This window comes from Anabrus simplex, chromosome 1, assembly GCF_040414725.1.
Source record: "Anabrus simplex isolate iqAnaSimp1 chromosome 1, ASM4041472v1, whole genome shotgun sequence".
NCBI classification, from domain to species: domain Eukaryota; kingdom Metazoa; phylum Arthropoda; class Insecta; order Orthoptera; family Tettigoniidae; genus Anabrus; species Anabrus simplex.
In genome coordinates, this window is record NC_090265.1 from 251,180,935 (window position 1) to 251,208,716 (window position 27,782).

The following is a 27,782-nucleotide window of genomic DNA, read 5'->3' on the forward strand; positions in this document are numbered from 1 at the left end:
ACTGGCCGCACTTAAGCGACTGCAGCTATCGAGCTCGGTTTTAAAGATCAATAGCTCAAGTGTCTTAGAAGTGAAGCTTCCACGGTGTGAAGAATTATTTAATTTATTTTCCGGGTTGAACCGTGTTGTACTTGTACGCATATCACGTACAGTTTGCCGACGTTTCGAATACATTGCAGTATTCATTGTCAAGGCGACTGAAATACCCCTACTCGATCCGAGGTAATCAGTCTCCCAGGCAGAGTTACACTACTAGAGTGGCCTTGATCTTGGCCTTTTATATCCTAGCCTATCTGGCTGGCGTAAGCCCTGGCTGTCTCGCGAGGCTTCTGGAAAGTTTATGTCACAGCCAGGTAGTGGGGGCTTGCCCGCGCTGTTATGTAATGGGGTTGCGGCCCGTGTGTTTATGTTGTGGTCTGTATGTCTTAAGCTATGAATGATGGGCATCCAAGAATTACTGATTTTGTATCCTTCTTCTAAATTTATGTTATTCGGATGTTTCTTGATTTCGATAGCCTCGCGGATTTTTCTTTCCAGATTCCAAGGGATAGCTGCTAGGATCTTGGTCTTGTCAAATGATATTCCGTGCCTAGTTTCGTAGGAATGCTTGGCTACTGCTGAAATATCTGTGTTTTGGTTCTTGGTGTGACGGATATGTTCTTTTAGGCGGGTGGAGATCAGACGTTTTGTCTCACCTACATAACAAGCTCCGCAGCTACATTCAATGTGATACACTCCAGGGGCCTGTAATTCTATTGTGTCTTTTACTGGTGGTAGATAACGGGCTAGCTTACGGTGAGGTTTATAGATAGTTTTTATGTTGTATTTGTCCAGTATCTTGCCGATCCTGTCTGTAGTGTTTTTAATGTGTGGCAGTATCGCTGTTTTCTGGCGGGTCAGTTCTTCTTTCCCGTTGTTTTCTCCTGCGGCGGTCTTTTCTTTCTTCTCTTCTGATTTTTTAAGGACTCGTCGGATGTTATTGAGCGAGTAGCCATTTTTCCTAAGGGTTTCCGTGAGGTGTTCTTTTTCTTCCTCGAGGTGCTCTGCGTCAGATATCGCTATGGCCCTGTTGCAGAGCAGAGCACCTCGAGGAAGAAAAAGAACACCTCACGGAAACCCTTAGGAAAAATGGCTACTCGCTCAATAACATCCGACGAGTCCTTAAAAAATCAGAAGAGAAGAAAGAAAAGACCGCCGCAGGAGAAAACAACGGGAAAGAAGAACTGACCCGCCAGAAAACAGCGATACTGCCATACATTAAAAACACTACAGACAGGATCGGCAAGATACTGGACAAATACAACATAAAAACTATCTATAAACCTCACCGTAAGCTAGCCCGTTATCTACCACCAGTAAAAGACACAATAGAATTACAGGCCCCTGGAGTGTATCACATTGAATGTAGCTGCGGAGCTTGTTATGTAGGTGAGACAAAACGTCTGATCTCCACCCGCCTAAAAGAACATATCCGTCACACCAAGAACCAAAACACAGATATTTCAGCAGTAGCCAAGCATTCCTACGAAACTAGGCACGGAATATCATTTGACAAGACCAAGATCCTAGCAGCTATCCCTTGGAATCTGGAAAGAAAAATCCGCGAGGCTATCGAAATCAAGAAACATCCGAATAACATAAATTTAGAAGAAGGATACAAAATCAGTAATTCTTGGATGCCCATCATTCATAGCTTAAGACATACAGACCACAACATAAACACACGGGCCGCAACCCCATTACATAACAGCGCGGGCAAGCCCCCACTACCTGGCTGTGACATAAACTTTCCAGAAGCCTCGCGAGACAGCCAGGGCTTACGCCAGCCAGATAGGCTAGGATATAAAAGGCCAAGATCAAGGCCACTCTAGTAGTGTAACTCTGCCTGGGAGACTGATTACCTCGGATCGAGTAGGGGTATTTCAGTCGCCTTGACAATGAATACTGCAATGTATTCGAAACGTCGGCAAACTGTACGTGATATGCGTACAAGTACAACACGGTTCAACCCGGAAAATAAATTAAATAATAGCTCAAGTGGTTCTGAGGTACCAGGTGTCGATCCATGCTGAAACACCCATATTAGTACGTGGTGTATTCTCTGCAGGCGGCAATGCAGGCACTGATTCTGGCATCCATTCGATCACACAGATGGTGAATGCTGTCTTGGGATCTGCAAGAGTTCTGGATTGCCGAGTCGCACGTGTCTGTTGTCGTCCCATCATATCCCACACGTGCTCGATGGGAGACAAATCTGGAGATCGTGCTGGCCAGGGAAGTTGCTGCACGTCTTGTAGAGCACGTTGAGTTTCACGCGCAGTATGTGGGTGAGCATTATCATGTTGCAAGAATGGTAAAAGAACGGGTTTTACAACATTCTGCACGTACCGAGCGCTGGTCAGCGTTCCCTCCACAAACACCAAAGGTGAACGAGCGTTGTAGCTAATTGCACCCCTGGTGGGGCCAGTGTATCTTGGACGAATGCACTCTACGAGACAGCGCTCGCCAGGTCTACGTCGTACGGGCAAACGACCATCACTTGCGTGCAGGCTTTCATCGCTGAAGACCACGACACGCCATTCCATCCTCCAAGTGATCCTCTGACGGCATCAGTCGATGCTGTGGCGTGAGTGGAAGACGGGCTAGAGGTGTGCGTGCCCGTAGTCCCACTGCTAGTAACAGTTCGTGTTGGCACTTCTGGGCTCACAAACCCTCCTATCTGTGCTGTGATAGCTGTACGATCTGCCACTGCTGCCCGTACAATACGACGATCTCCGCGGACGTCTGTGCTGCATAGACATTCAGAATCTCGTCTATGGGTGTGAGAATGTTCACGTGACCATTGCAACCAGGATCGTTGCACAACTGACGCAGCAAGTCCAACTTGTGTGGCAGTTCTCCAAAAGGACCATCCCGCCATTGGGAAGGCCACAATTTGATCCTTGTCAAACTCGCTCAGTTGGTTGTAGGAAGCACGAGTGCGCCTCCGTGGCATGACACCTGTTTGCTTACGAGGTTTACATCACACTGAGCTTTGTGGCTGTAAACATTTCCTGTTAAAGGATACACGCAGATGGCGCTCTGGCAGCTATGTCACTACGCCATCTGTTGGCGGACGGCGTTGAAACCATTATCAGTACATCTACTATCCCCCAGTTGGCATTTGCCGTCATCGGATCGAAATCGATGTCGTCTTTTCACGTGTACTAATTTTTTGTCTGGCGGTATTTTAAAAACAATAGTGTTATAACTTAAGGTTTTAAAAATAAGGTATGAATTGGAAGTGATACAACGGAAAATTACATGCAAATATATCTTACATTCGTATATAACAGAAGATAAATCCTGCACGTGCAATTGCAACACAAATAATAGCAGATAATAAAAATAACAACAATAGGCCTAACAATAAAAATGTCAAAAATGTTTCAAAATATAGATGTGATTTCGTCTATAGTCTTTTAAATTATATATTACACTTGGTGATGAATCAACACAATCATTGTACACCATCTTGACTGATGTTCCATCCGTACACCACGGAGGACAAAGTTGTGCTGGCTGTAAAGCAGCTTGAAGTTCAAATGTAAGACATAGGATGGCACCGCAGCATAGAGGCGTGATGATACACACTATTTCCAGTGGCCTGCACCTGGCGAGCCGAACATGTCCTCGGACACTAAAAGCCATACGCCATTTTTTCCCCTACTTGCTGCTAGTTGCTTTATGTCGCACCGACACAGATAGGTCTTACGGCGATAGTGAAATCTCACTTTTCAAAAATTTGTTGGTTACATCCTTATTCCAGGGAGGTCTTCATTTACTGAATGGAATGGACACAGTCTTGGAGAAGGAGTACAAGATGGAAATATATCCCCCCCCCCCAAAAAAAAAACGAAAGTAATGGAGTGCAGTCGAACGAATCCAGGTGACGCAGGAAAAATTAGGAAATGAAGTCTTAAAGGAAGTAGATGAATATTGTTCCTTGGGTAGCAAAATAACTAACAATGACAGAAGGAGGACATAAAATGCAGACTAGCACAAGCAAGGAAGACCTCTCTTAAGAAAAGAAATTTGCTCACTTCTAAAATTGATATAGGAATTAGAAAGACGTTTTTTAAGCCTTAAGTCTGGAGCGTGGCATTATTTGGAAGTGAAATATGGACGATAACTAGCTCAGAAAGGAAGAGAATAGAAGCTTTTGAAATGTGGTGTTACAGAAAAATACTGAAGGTGAGATGGATAGATCGAATCACGAATGTAGAGATACTGAATCGATTTGGATAAATCTGACCGAGATAGAATGAGAGGATACCCAGGACTTGTTCAGTCGGTTTTTGAAGGAAGTGTGGGCGGTAAGAACGATAGGGATGATGCAGTGCAGATGAAGGATGTAGTGGTTGCATAGATATGAAAAGGTTATCACAGGATACGATGGCTTGGAAAGCTGCATCAAATCAGTCAACGAACTGATGACCCAAACAACGACAACAACAACAACAACAACAACACGAAGCATGGTATCAGTTCCGAACATCTCAGCAGTGTTCATATGGAGAGAGAGCATATGACGCTAATAATGGTAATTTGTCCGTCGGATGGAGACGTAAAGCCTTGAACAGACCCATCTGTGTCATTCGACAGTACCGGAGGCCACACGCAATCAATCACCACAAAGATGTAGGTACAATTCATGGCAGACGCCGCCCATCTTGAATGGAGGATCTACGTTACGAGGGCTGCATCTGGCTGTAACATCTGTCTGTTAGGTCACCGGTCCGGAAGCTGGTTGGATCCTCAAATAGCACCACCGAAGGTTATTCAGTTATAAGGAAACTGTAAATATCTATGGTGGTGCTAAAAGTAGGCTTCCAAGTTTCAGACGCATTTGTCGTGCTCGAAATGTCATTAGCACCAAGCATAATACAGGAACTTCCGTCCTGAGACTAAAGTTTCTGTGGAAGCTACAGTTTACTTCGGCCTGTGCCATGAGACTGCATTCATCACTAAAATAATACCAACAGGAGACCGGCTGCAATACCCACATGAAATTATGTAGTTATAAGAGCTCTCGTTAGATACAAATTATAAAGACAATAAAGGTAATTTATTAAATAACAGACAATATATTTCGATGGAGGATACAAAAGAGTAAAGTATGCCGACTACTCAGACCGAAGACTGGATAGATCCTCAACACCTCCACCATCAGCTGTAATAAGTGATCCACGCGTTACCGAAGAGGCGTTGTAGAGAAATGAGGAGTGATGTCGTTTTCCGTTGCTTTCCTCATCTAGCCATAAGTTGCCATTACGTATCATTTTACCAAGCCCACTGAAATGCACGCACCAACCAACCGTATGAACGACATTTTTGCACCATTAATAACAGGAATTAACTGCGATAAGGAATAGCATTATTAGCGCCGTTCATCCCTCAGTCACTTTCATGTGATAAAATGCCAAGGATGAGACTGAGACTGGTCAGTGAAAGAAATACATTTGTTCTACCCTACACCAAAAGACATAGTCCACGAAAAACACTAGGTCTATGTCTTGCTAGCAGAGGCAAACAAAAGAGTATGAAGGGTAAAATAAATTGCATTCGTGTTTCCACCGACTAAAAAGGCCTATTGTTTTAAGTATTTGTATAACAGTATGCCGCTAACAGATGTTCGAATTTTAAATCTGTGTATATATTTGCGTTTATCCCTCTGAGGATCACGAAGAACTACTCGCTATGAGTCTGTCGTCTTTCTTGTGTCCACGTGTTTTCTGTATTTCAAAATTTCTTGCCACCGGTTCCTTGGATGTGAACTTGTGCGAGTTGATTTTCTGTCTGTATGTAGTACGCCGTGTAGTGGTCAATATTGACTTCTGTGAGGTCCTTTTGGGTGTCTGTTAGCCAGCGTAGTTTAGTTTGTCGGGTTCCATTGCTGATCAGAAGGTTTTCTTGGTAAATCGCGAGTCGTCCATTCGGGCTATACATATGTCCATAGAATTGCATACGTCTGTTCCGCGTGACTGAAGTGAATCGTTCAGCGAGTGAATGCAGTTCTTCCGAGCTGTTGCGCATCCAGATACCATCTTGGACCGCGGGTCCGATTATTTTCGTGCAGTATCTGCCGTTCTATGTTCTCGATGTCTTTGATGTTGATGGTAGAGTAAAAGTTAACTCGTATCCTTATGCCGAGGTGGAGCAGCTCTATTCAGGCACACTTCCAGTGTAGGTGACCTGCGTGTACCATTTTAACCACTTACCGACACTCCGACCATTCTTAAATCTCTGGCATCGGGCGAGTTGGCCGTGCGGTTACGAGCGCGCAGCTGTGAAGTGGGTTCGAATCCCATTGTCGGCAGCCCTGAAGATGGTTTTCCATGGTTTCCCATTTTCACACCAGGCAAATGCTGGGGCTGTACCTTAATTACGGCCACGGCCGCTTCCTTCCAATTCTTAGGCCTTTCCTAACCCATCGTCGCCATAAGACCTATCTGTGTCGGTGCGACGTAAAGCAAATAATAAAAAAATCTCTGGCAGTAGCCGGAATCGAACTCGGGCCTCCGAGGAGGCAGCTAATAGGGCTAACCGTTACGCTACGGAGGCGTACAAGTTGGTGGTTAATGATGATGTCTTAATCACGTAGATTGCTTCAGGGAGAACGACTGTGTGATAGTGACAAATTTTGGCTTTGGTGGCAAGTATAGTTTATTATTATTACCGGGTGAGTTGGCCGTGCGGTTAGGGGCGCGCGGCTGTGAGCTTGCCTCCGGGAGATAGTGGGTTCGAATCCCACTGTCGGCAGCCCTGAAGATGGTTTTCCGTGGTTTCCCATTTTCACACCAGGCTGTACCTTAATTAAGGCCACGGCCGCTTCCTTCCAACTCCTTGGCCATCGTCGCTATAAGACCTATTTGTGTCGGTGCGACGTAAAGCCACTAGCAAAAGAAAATAACATTATTATTATTATTTATTGCGAATCCCCTTCTGAAATAATACAGAATAGAGTATGTTTTGTAGTATTACTTTACCGTATGCCCCATTAGCGTGTTTGGGAATAAAGCAACTGAGGCGAGATGTACGGCTTGCTGTGAGTTTGAGCAATCCGGTAATTGTATTCCTCCAGTGTGGCTGCGGCCCTCAGCTGAGCACTGCAGAGCCTGGTCCGACACGGCGCGGCGCGGTCGAGTTCAGGGTCAGTCGCAGTCTGGATTGGCTGGCTATGTCCAGTCGTCGAGGAACCCGTTATGGACACGAGCGTCGACCTCTGGCCCGCCTCCTTCTCCTAGCCATTGTTTATTTTTTTCAACCAGGTACTTGTATTGTGCAACATTTAGTTGTTGTCGTTGCTGATGATGAATAATATAAATATATTCTCCACTGAGGTGATGCAGCTCATTCAAAGGGAGGAGGGAGGTCAACTGTTTGTACACTTTTTGAGGCAAAAAGTGAACAGACTCTTTGATGAAAGAATCAGTGTCAAACTGTATGTAGTTTTTGACTTGTTAAAATAACTGTTTCCAGGAAGTCGGAAAGGCCCTCTCCACCCACTTTCTAGCCATCTTCACGTATGGTGGTGGTGGTTATTTTTTTTTTTTTTGCAAGTTGCTTTACGTCGCACCGACACAGATAGGTCTTATGGCGACGATGGGATAGGAAAGGCCTAGGAATGGGAAGGAAGCGGCCGTGGCCTTAATTAAGGTACAGCCCCGGGATTTGCCTGGTGTGAAAATGGGAAACCACGGAAAACCATCTTCAGGGCTGCCGACAGTGAGGCTCGAACCCACTATCTCCCGATTACTGGATACTGGCCGCGCTTAAGCGACTGCAGCTATCGAGCTCGGTGGTTATTGTTTTATCAATCAATCAGTCACTACTGATCTGCATTTAGGGCAGTCACCCAGGTGGCAGATTCCTTATCTGTTGTTTTCCTAGCCTTTTCTTAAATGATTGCAAAGAAATTGGAAATTTATTGAACATCTTCCTTGGTAAGTTATTCCAAACCCTAACTCCCCTTCCTATAAACAAATATTTGCCCCAATTTGTCCTCTTGAATCCCAACTTTATCTTCATATTGTGATGTTTCCTACTTTTAAAGACACCACTCAAACTCATTCGTCTACGGATGTCCTCCCACGCCATCTCTCCACTGATAGCTCCAAACATACTACTTAGGCGAGCAGCTCGTCTCCTTTCTTCCAAGTCTTCCCAGCTCAAACTTTGCAACATTTTTGTAACGCTACTCTTTTGTCGGAAATCACCCAGAACAAATCGAGCTGCTTTTCTTTGGATTTTTTCCAGTTGTTGAATCAAGTAATCCTGGTGAGAGTCCCATACACTGGAACCATACTCTAGTTGGGGTCTTACCAGAGACTTATATGCTCTGTCCTTTACATCCTTACTACAACCCCTAAACACCCTCATAACCATGTGCAGAGATCTGTACCTTTTATTTACAATCATATTTATGTGATTACCCGAATGATGATCTTTCCTTATATTAAGACCTGGATACTTACAATGATCCCCAAAGGGAAGTTTCACCCCACCAACGCAGTAATTAAAACTGAGGGGAAGTACAACTGGGCAACCATTCTCTCTTGCTGATGATGAAGATGGTGCTTTTTTTAAAGGGGCCTAACATCTAAAGGTCATCGCCCCCCCCCCCCACACCCACCATCCTCTCTTAACACTAATCAAAAATAAAAGTGGAACAGGTCGATCCTTCGTAGAATGAAGTTATCGGCAAAAGAAAGAAAAGCGCCTCATGGGGCTTGGAAATGGAAGGCTCCGTAGGCCTCGCTAACTTAATACCGTCAGCGTATGAAAAGAGCAAGAGGCGGACACCGTAAGGTCGAATAGAAAATTTGAAAGACAGGGGCCTAACAAAAGTCGGAACAATGTTGAACTCAGCTAAGGACCCCGTGGTTGCCTTCCCACGCTCTGAAGTTGAGAGTTCAAGGGGTCCCCTTTTCATTGCATCTTACGATAGGCAGGGGATACCGCCCACAGCCAGAGAAGGACTAACATGATGACAGTAAACTAAGACCGGTTGCAGTACATTAGGGTGCAAAGTTGTCGGACCATTTCAGAGTTCAAAATTTAGTTGCGATTTGGATGTGAAATCGTAAATGCTGTGTACTCCTCAAATAGAGCAACTGATGTGTGAAATACGTATGCAGCTTACTGAGATAAATGCGGCAACGTTGTAAACTTTGTATCTTTGTCATGTGCCCAGGGACGTAATTTCTTGTGAGGTAGTTTTCCCATTGTTTTTCTCACGGAGAAAGAAGGTTCCATGCCAAATGTTCCCGCCGATAATTTTAAGAAAAAATAGAATATACCGCCATGTTCTCATTATTTAAATGTCGGATATACAGTAAAATAGTTGTTTTTAATAATTTTATTATTTGTACGTCCCACTAACTACTTTTGACGGTTTTCGGAGACGCCGAGGGGCCAGAATTTTGTCCCGCAGGAGTTCTTTTACGTGCTGGTAAATATACCGACAAGTGGCCGTCGTATTTGAGCACCTTCAAATACCACCGGACTGAGCCGTGATCAAACCAGTCAGGTTGGTGTCAGAAGGCCGCCGCCTCAACCGTCTGAGCCACTCATCCCGGCGGTAAAATAGATGGAATGATAAAACAACTGAAGATATGAATTCAGAGATCACACTCTTAAAACTTCAAGCAAGTTCCTTCTGTGCAGATTTTGTCTAGATGTTCCGTGTTATTAACTTACATTTGAAGCAACTGCATCCGCAGCTAAGGGTGACGGATGAAAGTGACGTATAAGTGATTCATAAGGAATCCATTTGGTGATGAGAGGATGACACCTTTCCATTTATGTGGGAGGGAACACCACGAATGAGATTCTCTTTGTCCCAACTCTCTTCTAGCTTGATTAACAGTGACGTGCCTGCTATCCACGGCAAGCCTTTCAATATTTACCTCCAAACCAACTAATAATAATAATAATAATAATAATAATAATAATAATAATAATAATAATAATAATAATAATAATAATAATAATAATAATAATAATAATAGTAATAATAATAATAATAATAATAATTACTTATCAAAAAAAAGGAAGAAGCTCAGCGAGAGGATGAAGAGATTTTGGGAGGAAAAGAAGGCCAACACATCAGCTAAGCAAGTTCAACCGTGCTCCTGTGTAGGGCATAACGATGTAAAATAATAATAATAATAATAATAATAATAATAATAATAATAATAATAATAATAATAATAATAATAATAATGGCGTGTGGCCTCCGGAGACGCCTTGTGCAAGTATTTCGAGTTGACGTCGTATATGCTACTTGAGTGTCTGTGAAGATGTGGCGCTACCTAAGATGCTTTCTAATATTGAAGATGGCATAAAAACCCACCTCCCGAGCCAGAGGAATTAACTAATGAAAGTTGAAATCCCCGATCCTGGTGATAAATCAAACCTAGGATCCCTTTTACCGAGTATAGCATAGCATCGAAAATGTCACCAGGCAGTTGCAAAGTTTTCATGAGAGCGCTTTTGATCAAAATATCGAAGTCGATGTCTTGAAGAAATTTCACTGATGTTAAGTTAGGTGTAGTAAAGAATGGGTATATGTTTTGGACAGATGAACGAATTAAGTACTGACCAATTTTGCTGCCGTCTGTGATCTTCCGACCTAGATAAGTGAATGACCTGCCTTGTCCTATATCTGAATCATAAATCTGTAAGCAAAGAATGTTTGGGAATTGCGAGGCTGGCTTACATTATGTCTTTGAGGCATTCATTTTCATACCCTATTTCTGCACCGTTGATGCTGTTCTTTTTTTTAAAAAAATATTTAATTAACTTTTGTTGTAAGAACATTTGCTCATCCCCCATGTACAATGTACACTCACATCACACATACGAACATATTAATTGTCAGCGCAAAGTACCTATAAGAAATAAAAACCGAATTGTCCACATTTTTCAAGTAGGTGTATAAAACCACACTGAATCTCTCTTCCGGAAGAGGAGAGGGGGGAACAAATAAAACACCGGCAACAATGAGATGAGCATCAAGTCAAATACTTATATCCGCGGTTCTTAAAAATCCCATCACAGCATTGAGAGCTGAGATATTCTTGACAGCATTGTCTGCAAAGTAGATCGGCTTCTAGCTAGAATGCCCTGACCGTCTGCGAACTTAATTACCTTGATAATTCCATTCATTTGTATTCCTAACTGTATGCCTTCTAGAACTTCTGCCATATTTAACTCACCAAAAGGCATTAACATAATTGGGAGAGAAGGCATCCCTTCCTTATTGCTATTCTGATAACTGTAAATATATGACCGGAGATTGTTCTGGTCTCACCCGTATATTTACGAGTTATGAAAGTTGTACAGTGTAGGAATGCATTCGCTTCAACACTACCTGTGATGCTAAGATAATTACAGGTCTCTACTTACCATTATTAGGATTTAAATCGGTGCATCTCTGTTCGATGCACGCGCTGCTGTAGGAAGTGACGAAAAGAGTTCCTGCGTGGGGCGATAGCGTCATCGTATTAACAACATTCATTAATTTAACTTGAGCGCCAAGTCTATAATTTTCTCTGCCAGTCTACTGCAGACACGCTTCAATGATGTAATCATATACGAGGGTGTGTAATCTCCGCCGAATACAATTAAGTTCTCTTTTCTTTCAGAATAAAAGGGTCCATCCCTTAGCTTGTAAAATTCAGTAGCTAGAGAGTATCTACGCATTAACAATTTCACACCATAAACGAAGATGTTTAAAGGGTCACGACTCAACCCCGCTGACTTACAGGTTTCTATTTAAAAGCAATTTAAAATCAAGTTGAGTATAATTGTCTCCCTACATTGCCATCTGACTGTAAATAAGTTACTGATTATTCGAAATAATGACGGCAATTTTTTTTTCTAAGTACACTTTGTTATTGGTCCATACTCCACGTAGTGAGAATGGCCGGCCCCGAGGTCTAGGGGTAGCGGGTCTGCCTTTCACCAGGAGATCCCGGGCTCGATTCCTGGCGAGGTCAGGTATTTTTTACCTTATCTGAGGGCTTGTTCGAGATCCACTCAGTCTACGTGATTACAATTGAGGAGCTATCTGACAATTGGATGGTGACCCCGGTCTAGAGGATAACGGCCGAGAGGCTACGTCGCACTGACCATGAGACACCTCGTAATCTGCAGGCCTTCGGGCTGAGCAGTGGTCGCTTGGTAAGCCAAGGCTAATCAGCGCTGTAGTGGCATGTTAGACCTATTTGTTTGTTTGTTTGTTTGTTTGCTTGCTTGCTTAGGATGATAGTGACTATCGATCTCAACGAAAGACATATTAGAATGACGATAAAAGTCATTAAAGCCCCAATTTTACCCGTCTATTTAAACGCTAATAATAGCGGATGTGCAGCTCCAATATTGCCTCCTTTTGAATAAATGCAAAATTTTGAAACTTCACCAACGATTTCACTGAATCGCAAACTCTGTTAGAATTTAAATGGAAGAAGTCACTGTTAGAACATGTAGTATCTTATTTTCTTTATTTTTACATCGGATGCATGTACATACATACATACATACATACATACATACATACATACATACATACATACATACATACATACATACATACATACATACATACTGTACCGGGAACGCCGCTACGAAAGAAGTCCGAAGTATGTTTGTTGAACTTCGCGCGAGGTGGAAGGTAGGCAGCCCGCCGAACGCAGTGACGTACCCAGCGAGTGACGTGGCCGCCGTAAGCCAGCTATACGCAACCATATATGGTAATGTTTCAGCTTACCCTCAAAAGTACATTTTGCGCTACTTTATCGCTATTTCGACACTGCCATCTTAAAAACCATTACAGTGGACGTAATCTGTCAAGATTTCAAGAAAATCCACTGAGTATTATAGGAGTTATAAGGGTAGATAATACCCGGGTTCTAGACACTTCCACGCGAACGGGTATAAAACGAGGACCACCCGACCTACGAATTCAGTATCTGTCACTCCGCCGTCCCTGTGACACGGGTGACAGAAGGAGTATTGTGTGTGTCGAACTTCTAGTTGACAGTCTTCGAAATCCAAGTATTGGAACTTCGGTATTTTCTCTAAGTGTTGTATCGGGACTTTATCATATTCTTGAAGTGCCTGATTGGGACTTTGTTATTTTCTGCGAGCATCGTGTTGGAACTTTGTCATATTGACACATTTTTCGTGTGTCGTGATTTGGACTTTGATATTTTCTTTAAGTGCCATATAGGAACTTCGTTATTTTTCTGAAGCGTCTCATTGGAAATTAGTTATTTTCGCCAAGTGTCGCGGTAAGACTTTATTATTTTCTTAAGGTGGCATACTGGCACATTGTCATCGGAACTTTATTTTCTTCGTGTGTCGTGTTGGGACTTTAATATTTTGACACATCGGAACTTTGTTATTTCTACACATTGGAACTTTGTTATTTTTTGAAATCCCACATAGGGACTTAGTTATTCGACGACGATTGAAAGGACTTTGAATTTTCACGAGTGTTGTGTACCACATTGAACTTACGTTTCGAACTTATTCGAACTTGTATTTTGTGAATCAATTTCTGGAACATTGAAATTTTCCGAGCGTGTAGGATGAACTTGTGCCCTACCAACGTAAACTTTCGTGTGAACGATATGACTTGTTTTCCCAAGTGCCTCATTGAATTTACGTCTTGTTAAAACTGTCAAACTTAGGGGACGTTCAACATTACGTTTAATTGTGAAATATGCAATACTTTCCAAGTGGTGCACTGGGACTTGTGTTTTGATTCTTATCCTTATTAAAGACTGTGACAATTCAGAATACGCATGTCGCGTTCCCAGAAAGCCTAGAACTTTCCAATAGTTTGAGTGAATCCGTAATTTATGAAGTCAGACTTTTTCTTTCAAATATCATTTTCTTTAATGGCTATTCACTTCGCCTATTGACGGAACAAGACAGTTTCCGAGTGCTATTTATTCAGTTCATTGCCAATGTGTTTTAAATCTTCAGAAACTATGCATTAAGAACTGTGGTGACTATAATCCTCTAGAACATTCCAATTAACAGTAAGCTTGCGTTATGAACTTGCTTTTCTACAGGTACAAAGTCAAAATCATCTTGTTCTTCGAGTGATTATTCCAGAACGTTTTGATTTAATATCTAGAGTGCAGTAACCATATTTAAAAGGTCATATCTGTTCAGACAGTGCCGTGAATGTGTGGAGTGCCGTGCAGAAAACTCCAGTGTGAATTACGTATCAAATCGAACCCAGGAACGTGTGCCAATCTTCCAGACATTCCAGAACTCCTCATCCGAGCAGGTGTGGTCCCTGCGCAGGCGATGTCCAGCGCCATCCCAGGACTCGGAGGTACCAACCAGCCACGACACTTCCATGCTGTTGTACGAAGGTGATATGAACTTGCTTTTGATGATCAATAAACTCAATTTATCAAACGAATCTCTAAAATTGATAACTATACCCCTCTCTGTAACAACTCCAATGATAAAGCCACTCCCTAGGATAAGATCCATGCTCGTTAATTTAATATCAAGCGCCTTAAACATATGAACACTTTTTACGGGTACAATACATACATACATATATACATACATACATACATGACGTAGCTGCGGGAGAAGTGATACTCCCACGTGGCGCGTCCCAGGTGGCGGGTAGGGGGTGTCTTCACCGACTTGCCGGCGGACTTGAGGGAAATAAACTACCTCTCGCGGACCAAACACACATTCCCTTGTGGTGGGGGACGCAGACGAAGAACACACCCACGGTATCCCCTGCCTGGGCGTATATACATACCTACGAAATGGTGGGTTCGAATCCCACAGTCGGCATCCCTGAAGATGGTTTTCCGTGGCTTCCCATTTTCACAACAGAGAATAGCTATGAATATGTCTTGATTTAGACCAATCCTAGCCCTTTCCCATCCTTGCGTTTCCGAAAACCTTCGATGTGTTAGTGCGACATACAAAGTAATCGCTTATTCATTCTTTCCTCTTGACTTCAGTGTGGTGGTGGACATGGTGGTGATTATTGTCTTAAGAGGAGGTAGAACTGGGCAACTATCCTCTCGTAACACTATTCAGAGGAAATATGGTAGATGTGTGGTCCTTTGAATAATGAAAGAATCGGAAAAAGAAAGGGAAGGGTGACGAAGGGCTCAGCTAGAGGGCCCGTTTTCGCCAACCTACGTTTTAAATTGGAATGAATTCCCTTGGGTGAGGGCAGTAGAATGCACCCATAGTATCCCCTGCCGGTAGTAACAGGTGACCCCACTGTAAACTGAGTATTGCTGATCAAATGATGCTCCCATCGACTCACAACTAGGGTTATGTGGTAGCCGTATTGTTGTCTACCATGCCTGAGTCCTAGAATAGAATTACATATATGTAGTACAGACATTAAGTTCATTAATTTCTGAGACTGACCGCATGTTGGCGCTGTGGTGCACTATAGCACATAGGTGGCGCTGTGGTATGGTACCATGTCAGTTAGTCTCTCGTCCCTGGAAGAGACAGTTGAGTACATGCGTTGGAAGCAGACGTACGGTCGTTGTTGTGACGGTGATTTGAATGTGTCCGTCGGACCTTGACATGTCGCAGTTTGGGCAACGAGTAAACACCATGTTCTGCCAGAAATTAGGCAAAACCGCTGCCGAAACGTTTGAAGTGATGCAGCAGGTTTACGGTGAGGACGCATTGAGTCGCAGTGTTGTGTTTAGGTGGCACCGACGTTTTGTGCAAGGTGGGGACAGATTGGAAGATGATGTGCGTACTGGTCGACCACAGACAGTTCGAACGGAACGCAAGATCCAAGAAGTTACAACGTTGGTGCGTGCTAGTCGCTCCCCATCGGTAGACGATCTCGCAACAGCAATAGGGGTCAGCCACGGTACTTGCCACAAAATTCGGACGGATGACCTCAACATGTCTCGTGTTACCCAGCACAGTGTGTCACGAATCCTGTCGCAAGACCAACGTGATGATCGCATGACGATTTGTGGTGACCTCATCAGTAGTGCTGACGATGATCCGAGGTTTCTCAGCCGGGTAATAACTGGAGATGAAACATGGTGTTTCCTTTCAGTGGTGCTTCCAGCAGCTATACCAACGTTGGCAAACGTGCATAACGGCCAACGGCGACTATTTTGAGGGTGGATGTGGTTCTGTTTAAGTGGTTAACGGCCAACGGCGACTATTTTGAGCGTGGATGTGGTTCTGTGTAGGTGTACACCGTGTAATACAGCATCGCGTGCAACACACAGAGTCGTGTGGGTGCCTATCCTCCGGGCGTCAAGTCTCAGAACTTAATGACTGTACTACTTTTAATGTGTTTCTTTCCATACATTGAAAAAAATTATAGCCGTATTCACCGGAGAGAATGCATGAAGTATCCTTTCTTCTTCACATCGGATGCATATACTGTACACTATGAGCAATCGAATTATAGATGCCTGATTAGTTGCGTGAAGCACCCCCTTTCACCCTGATGACAATGACAGGAACTCCACAAGATACCGGAAGCGTGGGAAGTCATACTGTTCCATGACCACTGCAGAGCCTCCTGTAATGTTCCGAGATTTTTCGAAACAGAGTCAACGTCACGCACATCGCTCTTGACAGCATCCTAGATTTGCTCAATGTGATTGTGTTCGGATGTCCTTAGAGACTAGGAATGCATCCTTACATCCATGGAGTGTTCATCGAAGCAATAACTATAAATCGGGAGCTCTAGTCTGTGTATTATCTTACTGTACGTGCAGGGCTCCGGCAGTATGCTGGAGGTGAATAAATGGTGAACATGATCTGACAGCAGGTTTCTGAATTGTCATCAGTGAGGGGCATTGTCATATGTACCAGGGGTCCCATTTCATCCCAAGTGAACAGTCCAAATACGAATTTACAACTACTTCCGGCCTGAAGTACCACAACCCATTTGCCCAGGCGATCGTTTTCTATCTTTTGAAAGTTCGATGGTGGTGTTCCTGTGTCAGTGTCGTTCTTTCTTCTCATTGCGAAGAGGCGGTGCTGAATGGTATAGCTGCGCACACTTCGTTGTTATCCAGCATTGAATATTCGCGAGTAATCTGTTGCACCGTGACCCATCTATCCGCTCTTAACCATGCAAGTCAACAAAACTTCGTACTCCACGACAGTTGATCTGACGATGGTGGTTTTTCCCGAATCTACGTACTCATGGTACACTCTGGACACGTTGGCCAATGGAAGGCTCGCAACCTGCACGACATTGGAGATGGAATCGTCTACAGTCTATCTTCTATACCCAGACCGAGCGCACGGTATATGTACTCGGCGCTACAGGCAGCTGCCTTAGCCCAACTTCCTTCGTGCGCGGCCGCCCTGCTTTAAGCGGGTATACATTCTTATATGAAATCTTCCCATTTAAATTATGCTGGAAGTGCCATCCATCACAATGAGGGACTTCATAAACACCTTTAGGATTTTCTGCACACCAATAGCGAGTATTATGACTGTTTACACGACCATTAAGATGAAACCAGGCCTCATATGAAAAGAACACAGGTTGGGGTCGAATAAACGATCATTCAGTGATGCAAGGTACCACTCACAATATCTCACTCTTGTGACTGGATCAGCATGTTTTATACAATGGGCCCGTGTAAACCTGTACGGTTTGACGTGTAACAGTTTTGTAGCTCTGTGTCAGAAGAAACCGAAACCCCTACTTGTTGTGCTAATTTTGTGGGTGACTTATTCCCTGACCGTTCAAGATTCGCATCAGTGTCATCTAGCTTTTCTTCTGTTAAAACTGTTCTTGTGCGCGCGTGTTTTTTATTGAGCACCGAGCCGGTAGTTTTAAATGTATTTACAATTACCTGAATCTGTGATCATAAACGTTGAAGGGTTATGGTATCAAAGACAGATAAAATCAATTTTGTTTGCAATCACGCTGCATTGATAATTGATGGAAGAATGAGTTATTGGTTCAAGAAATTACAGGGGTCAGAATGAGGCTGAGTACTTACATCCTTACTGTTCATAGTATCTGTTAATTATTTACTGTAATGGCGTGAAACAATTGAGTAGGGTGTACGTGATGCACTCACTTTTCCCTATGCCGATGACTTGATCATCATTACATGCTAATACTGGGGAACTTCCATTCAGTAAGAATGGTATATACTAAATTAAAATGATGTCGGTAGGAAAGGTGGTGGTGATTATTAGGAATTCCTATTAACATAATTCAGAAGAGAAAATGGAAGATGAAGAATAAAGATTTCGGCAAAAGAAAGTGCCATGAAAGGCGTGAAAATGAAATACACCCTAGTCCTCGCAAAACTAATACCGTCGGGATCGAAAGAGTGGACCAAACGAGGCCGGACAGGAAAGATGAAAGTAAAGAGTGACACGTGTAAGTGGAAGCAATGCCAGACTCAGGTGGGGGAACTGTGGATGAATTCTACCACTCCCACTCACAGCGGGACGGTAGGAAATGGATTTTGAGATCAGAAATATGAAATTGGATCAAGTGGACCATCTCAAGTAGCCTACTCCTGCTGTTTCCTTTTAGGATGGATGTATTAAACAAACAGTGCTACCTTTGATCTGAATTTAGGTCTGTCACCTAGGTGGTGTGTCTAATCTTTAGTCCTTTTTAAAATGAAAAATTAAATGGCGTATGGCTTTTAGTGCCAGGAGTGTCCGAGGACATGTTCGGCTCGCCAGGTGCAGGTCTTTTGATTTGACACCCGTAGGCGACCTGCGCGTCATGATGATGAAATGATGATGAAGACGACACATATACCCAGCCCCCGTGCCAGAGAAATTAACCAATGATGGTTAAAATTCCCGACCCTGCCGGGAATCGAACCCGGGGCCCCTCTGATCAAAGGCCAGTACGCTAACTATTTAGCCATGGAGCCGGACTTTTCTAAAATGATTTCAAGGAAGTTGGAAATTTATCGAACATCTCACTTGGTAAATTGTTCTGAACTCTAATTTCACTTTCTATAAACGAATATTTGCCACAGTTTGTCCTTTAAATTCCAACTTTATCTTAGTCTTTCCTACTTTTAAAAATCTTCAACCTTATTCGCCTACTAAAACGGGCAAACTGTAGAAAATCATCTGTACGTCTGTTGTTTGTTAGAATCTCGAAGAAGTCGGGGTGACTGTTGTTTTAACGGACAACTGAACACGAATCACATGGGAAAGAGGAAGAGGTACGAGCCTTGGAACAATGAAGGTGTTCGGCGGAAGATAGGGAAAGCCCATTATTATTATTATTATTATTATTATTATTATTATTATTATTATTATTATTATTATTATTATTATTGCCGGCCTCCAGATTCCAAGGTTGCTGGTTCAGAGAATGGACTCCACCACGGAAGGCAATGGAAGGACATAGGGACCAAGGCGACGATGTGTTGGTGTGACGTTAATGTATTACATACATATACAGTCGTATGACAGGCAAAAGCGGAAACTGTCCAAGGCTCATTAAGTTCGGGCAACTCGTGGAAGTAAACAAGAGTAGAGCAAGATAGATCCGAGAAAAAAGACGGGAGGATTCCTACACAAATGAATGGTTATAATGGCAGACTCTGATAGAATGTCACGAGGTTGTCACCTCACTCTCTTAAAAGTGTGGTCCATCTTGCGGATTTTAAATTGGGATTTTCCGATTTCCAGGTAAGAGGCGCGATCACCGAAGAGACTTCACCAGCCACGAAAAGAGAATGATTAAAGCATTAAATAAAAAATTAAATAATTAAATAAATAAATAAATAAATGAATGAATAAATAAATAAATAAATAAATAAATAATCGATCGATGGATTAATCCCATTTCTTCAATTATTGTGTGCAGGCATTTCGATTTGATGCCATCTATGCTGCCTTCACGTCAGTTTTGTCGATGGCAAAGAAACGGATCTCTTTTGGGCGAACTTTGGTTGAGTTTTAATAAATTTTGTCGGATAAATACCAAATGTGTCTCCAGAGATCTTTCACAGTGCATGCTGACATCGTACGACATGCAGTGCCGAGTGGACTTTCTTGCGTCATTCTAAAATCCAACTACATCTGCCAAGTTTGAACCCGCAATCGTGTAATAATAATAATAATAATAATAATAATAATAATAATAATAATAATAATAATAATAATAATAATATAATAATAATAATAATAATAATTGTTACGGAGATATCCGTGGTAGTCAGAGGTGAAAGAAGGTGCGGGCTGGAATAGGTCTCAACTACAAAATTAAAGTTCATTAAAAACATTAACAAAGGTTATATTTTCTTTTCAAAATCAACAAATAACAGATAACAACATTCAACAATTTCCACTAGTGAAATAACAACGAAAGGCAGGTACAAAATAATTTTACCCGTTCAGGGGTTTTTTACAAGGTTTGGGGCTTCGAGCCCCACAGTCACAATCCTTGAGCTATTAGCCCAACTTTACCAAGGTACCAAATTGAACAAAGGGGCAGAAAACCCCCATCATGCCAAGGAGCACTTGCTCCTAATTACAATGTTAAGACTCCTAGAGGCACACAGAGATCAAATTTAGGAAAGAGCAGACCTGCTCTCAATAGTTCAAGCCTATCAGGAGGCCATAAGCAGACCTTACACTCAACTGCCCTTAAGGCATACTTATAAATAAACAGGGGCAACTTGTACCCATTCTGCTGGGCCTCAAATGAAAAAAAAAAATAGATTAATTTAAACGGCCCTAAATACAAGGGGAATGGAGGCGAGAACTTGCACACCTAAATACACATATTAAAACCTAAGAGGCACTAGGCCGATAATACAGGGGCTAATCCCAATCTATGGAGGTGACTCGTATGAGGAAACTTAACACATTAAGGAAGCGTAGAAACGGTTATGAAAACGTAGTCACCTCAATTTCAAAATTTTTTTTTTTGCTAGGGGCTTTACGTCGCACCGACACAGATAGGTCTTATGGCGACGATGGGATAGGAAAGGCCTAGGAGTTGGAAGGAAGCGGCCGTGGCCTTAATTAAGGTACAGCCCCAGCATTTGCCTGGTGTGAAAATGGGAAACCACGGAAAACCATTTTCAGGGCTGCCGACAGTGGGAATTTCAAAATGAAGGGGAGCTCGAGAGGGTAAATCACTCCCTATCCCCGCTTTACAGTAAAAGAGATTTGTAGATTTTACATAGACTGAAAAGGAATTTACATGTTAAAGTGGTAGGTTACATATTAAAGGTTTCGAACCTTCCCCGAGAGTTAAGCTGCTGAGCTAGCAAGAGATAAAGATGTTAAGAGGCCATTACCTTGATGAAGAACTGCTGCCTGAAGAACGCGGCGCTTCCCGCCCCCTGCTACATATCCACACACTAAGCTAGATGTTACTGAAGTGGCGCGGAGACTTTTTTTTTCTGGGGGGCCCCCGAAGCCCGCTCCCCCCGCGTGACCATCGACTCAATCTACATGGCCTCCGACATGCTATTATTTCTAAGAAGAAGAAAGAGATAGCAGGGAGGAGTGGGAAGTGATACAAGGAGTATCTGCCGGTTTCCGAGTCAGACTCGCTACCACGGCAAGAGTTTGTGTTAGGTATATAATGTTGAAGTATGGTATTGAAGGGTCAGGGAAAAACCACATAGGCAGAAAGAAGAAAGAGCCTACATGTAAAACCTGACATCTTGTGATAGCACATGCAAGGATGTGGGCTGGATAAAGTCCAGAGGTTGTGTTAGTTAGGAATAGGTTTCATGCAATCATAACCATTTCCTTGCAATTTTCTGTTATTATGGGGATCAGTCCTTCTTGTCACTGCCGGGTCGGCTCGGGTCTGCTAGCGTCCGGGCTTTGGGCCACAGGTTCGTCCCATTGTCCAGCAGCCAGCAGTCCCTGGTGCCAAGTCTCCTTTTGGAGAGGGGGGAATTAGAGCCAAGCCTTGCATGCAAGGGGCTATCTTCTTCCTCCTGTCGATGTCCCTCTATGCGGTGTTGTTGGAACACACTTGTCACTGCAGATCTAAAACTAACGTTATTAATAACATATGTATATACAAGTTCTCATTGGAGTGCCGGCTGTTTGCCTGCTCTCATGTCCAGCGTTCAACCTAGATAGGAGTGAGATAGCTTATTAAACAGATAGATATTAGTGCTGTTTGTAGGACGCGGGGTGGTGTTCCGCTCCCATGTCTCTGTCGGGGGGCGGGGGTGGATTGATACGTCCTTGGCCGTCTGGCTGTGTTGCCGTCGTCTTCTTAGGTTGTACTTTTTGTCAATCTTCCTCGCCTGGTCCCTGGGTCTAGGACAGCTGAAACATATTTACATATTTACATAGGTGTCTGTAGTGTGTGGGTTTATGTGGTATATAGGTGTCAGCTTGGCGGGAGGGGGTTGGCTATCGGCCCCTCGCCCACCCAACCCTGTGGCTGAACAGGGTGCGGCGCGGAGACGAGAAAATCAGCAGTTTTTATACCCTCGTGGAAAATTCGAGACCTTTCAGGAATGAGTAGACACACCCCCTCAATTTTATTGGTTCACTAATAATTACATATGGAAATTCGAAGAAGAAAGCAATGATTGGAGGAAAATTAATTACAGAAATTACGGATTGGCTGAATTCAAAACAGGCGGAAAGGAAGGATTAATGTTGCCAACCCACAAACCACAGAACAAAATTTAGTAAGGACAAAACTTATGAATACAACATTTCTTCAAAAGAGTTCATTCCATTGCACCAGAGTGTATTACCATAGTTTTTGGTAGAGACATCTGTTAGAGAATGTCCACACTTCTTGATCACAGAAAAACAAAAGTAAATCAAAAAACACTCAGTGACATCTTCTGATAAACAGTAGAGTTAGTTCGGTTTTTAAAGTTCAGGATTTCTCCTGTAGAGTAGATTAAATTGGCGCAAGATTTGAACTTGCGTCGTAGAGGTGTACCGCCCGGTACAATAATAACAATAATAATAATAATAATAATAATAATAATAATAATAATAATAATAATAATAATAATGCTAGATGTAAGCAAGAAGTCTATAACTTCTTGTTTCTTAAGTCATCGGCTCGAAGGCTGATTAGATATCCAAATAGCGCCACAAAGGTTATGTACGTAGTTAGAGAGGGAAAAAGAATATCGATGGAGGCACCATATACAGTAGAGGCATGCTGGGCAAGGTGAGGAGTGGTATAGTTTCCTATTGATTTCCTCGCTGAATCAGAAATTGCAGCACTACTGCATCACTATTGCCTTTCACAGCATCCAGGCGTACTTTATTTAACGGTGCTCAAAATGCGATAACTCATCCCCACCAATACCTCAGTAGCTTCTGTATTTTTACAGCCATACATCAGAAGGAGAGTTTAGTGAAAGCTAGATTTTACTCTGACCTGTGTCAAAAGATAGATGCAAAAAGTACTGCATCCATCAAGAGATTTTACCAGGCTTATTTACGATATGTTTTGTTTTGAATAGCGTATTTCCGGGAGCTGTTGGCGTCATGTGCGGTGACGATATCTCTTTCCACATGATCGGCGAGTGAGTTACCCAGCAAGATACGTAGTAGTAAATGTCAAGATCACCTGCTCTCGCTTGTGTCACTTGTCAACAACTTTTAAGAGAAACCTTGCCCTGATAGTCTCTGTAGGTCAGTAACACTTGTACCGACACAGAATACCAACAAAGACCACACTCTCTTTAAACTAGAACATCACATCGTCAAAGGAACCAACATGTTTATTTCGTAAACGCTCCTCTACAGAGTTTGGTGGTGGTGGTTTTAAGGGGATGTACAAGTGGGCAATCATCTTCTCTTAACACTAATCAGAAGTTAAAATAGAAGAGGTCCGACTCAACAAAGAAGGAAAGTATTTGCAAGAAGGGAAGGGCGACGAAGGGTGTGAACATGTAAGACTCTTTTCCTTTTTGTTTTAAGTCGCACCGACACAATCAGTCTTATGGCGACGATAGGATAGAATACGACCCGGACTGCAAAGGAAGCGATCACGACCTTAATTAAGGTACAGCCTCAGCATTTTGTCTGGTGTGAGAATGGGTAACTGCGAAAGACCATCTTCAGGGCTGTCGACTGTGGAGTTCGAACCCACCGTCTCCCGAATTCAAGCTCAGAGTTACGTGACCCAAACCACGTAGCCAACTCACTCGGTAGTTTAAAACTCCACAGGGCTCGCAAACCCAATACTATCGGGATCGGAAGCGAATAAAACAAGTTGACCAAGAGAGGTCAGATAGGAAAGGTGAAAGTGAGGATCCTGGCACAAGAGGAAACAATTCCAGACTCAGCTAGAGGCCCCATAGTCGCTAATTCACACTTCCAGATATACTGTCCCTGAGACCTCCCCTTTCGGTCAGGCAGATGTGGATGTATTCAGCCGCCCAGGCCTATAGTGGTGGTGATTATTGTTTTAAGGAGACCGAGAAACTTTGCCGCCAGTACACGATTGTCTTAGCTGTGAGCTTGCATTTGGAAGTTCGAATCCAATCGTCGGCAGGCCTGAGGATGGCTTTGCATGGTTTCTCATTTCCACACCAGGCAAATGCTAAGGTTGTATCTTAAGGTTACGACCACTACTTTAATAAACTTAGCCCTTTCTCATCCTGTACAGCTAAAACCCGGTGTGTTAATGCGACGTTAAACTCTTAGAAAAATGTAAAGAGAAGTAGTGCTCTCAACTTGCACCTCAAAAGAGAAAAGGAAACAGTGGTGGGGGTGATTATTGTTTGAAGTTATGGGCCACGAAGGACTTGAAAATGAGACATCCTAGACTTCATAAATCTAATACCATCGGGGCTCGAGAGAAGCAAGAGTTGACCAGGAGATCGGATATGAAAGATGAAGGTGAGGAGATTGGCACAATGAAGTGGAAGCAATGCCAGACTCAGCCAGAGGAACACTGGTCCCCCTTTTAGTTCCCTCTTACGTGATACAGTGGGTGTATTCTATCACCCCGCACCCCCCAACCCAAGTGAATAGGAAAGAGTTCAGATTCTGGGAAGAATTAATTTATCGGTAAAAGGGAAAGGTCACGTAGGGGATGAAATATGAGATTACTTTCGCCTCATAAACCTAATACGATAGGGGGTTGAAAGGGAGCAAGAGTTGACCAAGGGACGACATTTTGGAAATGTGAATAGCCATGCGAGATTGAGCTGCATAAGCAAGCAAGCAAGCTTCATGTGACTCTTGCCTATCGTGGCCATAAACACTGAACCTTCCGTTTTACACGAAATTCAAACCACATAATGTGACTTTTTATTTGAGAATCCCACATGCAATTGCTGAGGTTCGAACCGCGGCCAGTGACTGTTCTATGCGGTGAATATACTCCACTCTGCCATGAGCCCCATTATCGCCACTCCACGCTCCCATGGTGAGATTCCGCAGGAAATCTCTCGTTTTAGTCACCTCTTACAACAGGCAGGGGCTATTGTGCCTCCCATCCAATAGGTTAATGACAAGTATATCCTAACGGAGATCTTTAGAAAAACGTACAATTCGTTGTCGAGATTGTTGTTTAAAAGGCAAATCAACTAGTTCATCATATGAGAATTACATCTGAAAAAGAAAATGAATTACCCTTCACGACGGTAGTTTTTCTTATCTGTTATGTTAATGTTGCTTGATCTTAGGAGCTTATCGAACCTCGACTGTCCGGATGGAAAGTCAGCACCTAAACTACTACGTTTACACGTCCCATTATTATTATTATTATTATTATTATTATTATTATTATTATTATTATTATTATTATTATTATTATCGTATCGTAATCTGTTTACCCTCCAGGGTCTGTTTTTCCCTCTGACTCAGCGAGGGATCCCACCTCTACCGCCTCAAGGGCAGTGTCCTGGAGCTTTAGACTCAGGGTCGGGGGATATAACTGGGGAGGATGCCCAGTACCTCGCTCAGGTGGCCTCACCTGCTATGCTGAACAGGGGCCTTGTGGGGGGATAGGAATATTGGAAGGGATAGACAAGAAAGAGGGAAAGAAGCGGCCGTGGCCTTAAGTTAGGCACCATCCCGGCATTTGCCTGGAGGAGAAGTGGGAAACCACGGAAAACCACTTCTAGGATGGTTGAGGTAGGAATCGAACTCACCTCTACTCAGTTGACCTCCCGAGGCTGAGTGGACCCCGTTCTAGCCCTCGTACCACTTTTCAAATTTCGTGGCAGAGCCGGGAATCGAACCCGGACCTCCGGGGGTGGCAGCTAATCACACTAACCACTACACCACAGAGGCGGACCATTATTATTATTATTATTATTATTATTATTATTATTATTATTATGTTTGACTAGCAAGTTTTATGGTTTCCTAAGACAGCGAGGTGTTAGATTTGTATTCCGCAGGAGTTTTTTCATGTGCCAGTAAGCCTGACATTTTAATACCTTCAAATACCACCGAAATGAGCCGGGATCGAACCCACCACCTTAGGCTCAAAAAGCCATCATTTTTTTTTTTTGCTTTACGTCGCACCGACACAGATAGGTCTTATGGCGACGATGGGACGGGAAAGGGCTAGGAGTGGGAAGGAAGCGGCCGTGGCCTTAATTAAGGTACAGCCCCAGCATTTGCCTGGTGTGAAAATGGGAAACCACGGAAAACCATTTTCAGGGCTGCCGACAGTGGGGTTCGAACCTACTATCTCCCGAATACTGGATACTGCCCGCACTTAAGCGACTGCAGCTATCGAGCCATCATTGTGGAATTATTATTATCATCCTCTTCTTAATGCCACCGAAACTGAATATCTCATTGTTTTACCCATTAAAAGAACAGTCATCGCCACCATCAAATATCGCCGAAGTTCAATGTACAAGGAGAAAATGTTATAAACAGGCTGAAAGGAAAGGGAATATGAACAATGTCACAATGACGTCAGTCATCTCAAGGTTAACCGGTATTGCTGTTTTGATGTGCGCTAAAGTCGCATCTCAACTAATTTATAATGTTTTAAACTTGTACATAATAAATAACATTGACACTAATGTTTATTCATAAACAGCAAGCATGACGAAACATCTGAGTCTAGCTATTCCTTCAGGCTGTAATGTTTTACTCTTTTATATCTAAACATGACCGCGTCGATGTTGACATCTCAAGATCTGACACTTCATTTACTGGTTGTACTGAGAAGTGAACAATGGATTCTAATATCAAAGAAGTATTATTCCTTCTTAAATTAAAAAAAAAAAAAAAGTTGTTCTGCAAATGTAGCTCATCAGCACTGTTCCATCCTTCCTTGCTCCTGTAGCAGGCTGGGATCCGATCTGACATATAGAGAGCTCTGTGTCAGTGTACTTCAAGCATTTTGTAGCTGTTCTTCAGTCCTGTTTTTCCTAAGATAGGTTTGCAGCAGTAGACAATGTGACATAGTCCTGTTAATTGGCTAGGCGTGAAGTATTTGTGATATTAGCACTTTAGTGGGGAACTGATCGTGGGTTGTTGTTGTTGTTGTTGTTGGAAGTTGTTGTGTGATCGGCCCTTGCTTTGTTACATCACAAGTGATTCCTTGGAGAAAAAATATATATATATTTGCGGAAGTGAAAGCTGGCTGAACTCAAGATATCTTATAAGTTAGAAGTACGCCTGTTAGTTTTTTAAGTTATCAGCCCAAAGGCTAGTTTGGTCCTTAAACGGCATCACCGAAGGTTATGATGGGTTTACAGAGAAACCACAAAAACCGATGAAGAGTGCTAAATAGGGTGAAGCGTGAGAAACAGACATGCAAG

The 27,782-nt window shown here is 43.0% G+C and overlaps 1 protein-coding gene across 4 annotated transcripts in view; it reads left to right on the forward strand.

Annotated features, from left to right (window-relative positions):
• Positions 1 to 27,782, forward strand: part of FER (tyrosine-protein kinase Fer) — a 751,747-nt gene that overhangs the window by 335,724 nt on the left and 388,241 nt on the right. The gene's annotated exons all lie outside the window — the stretch shown is intronic.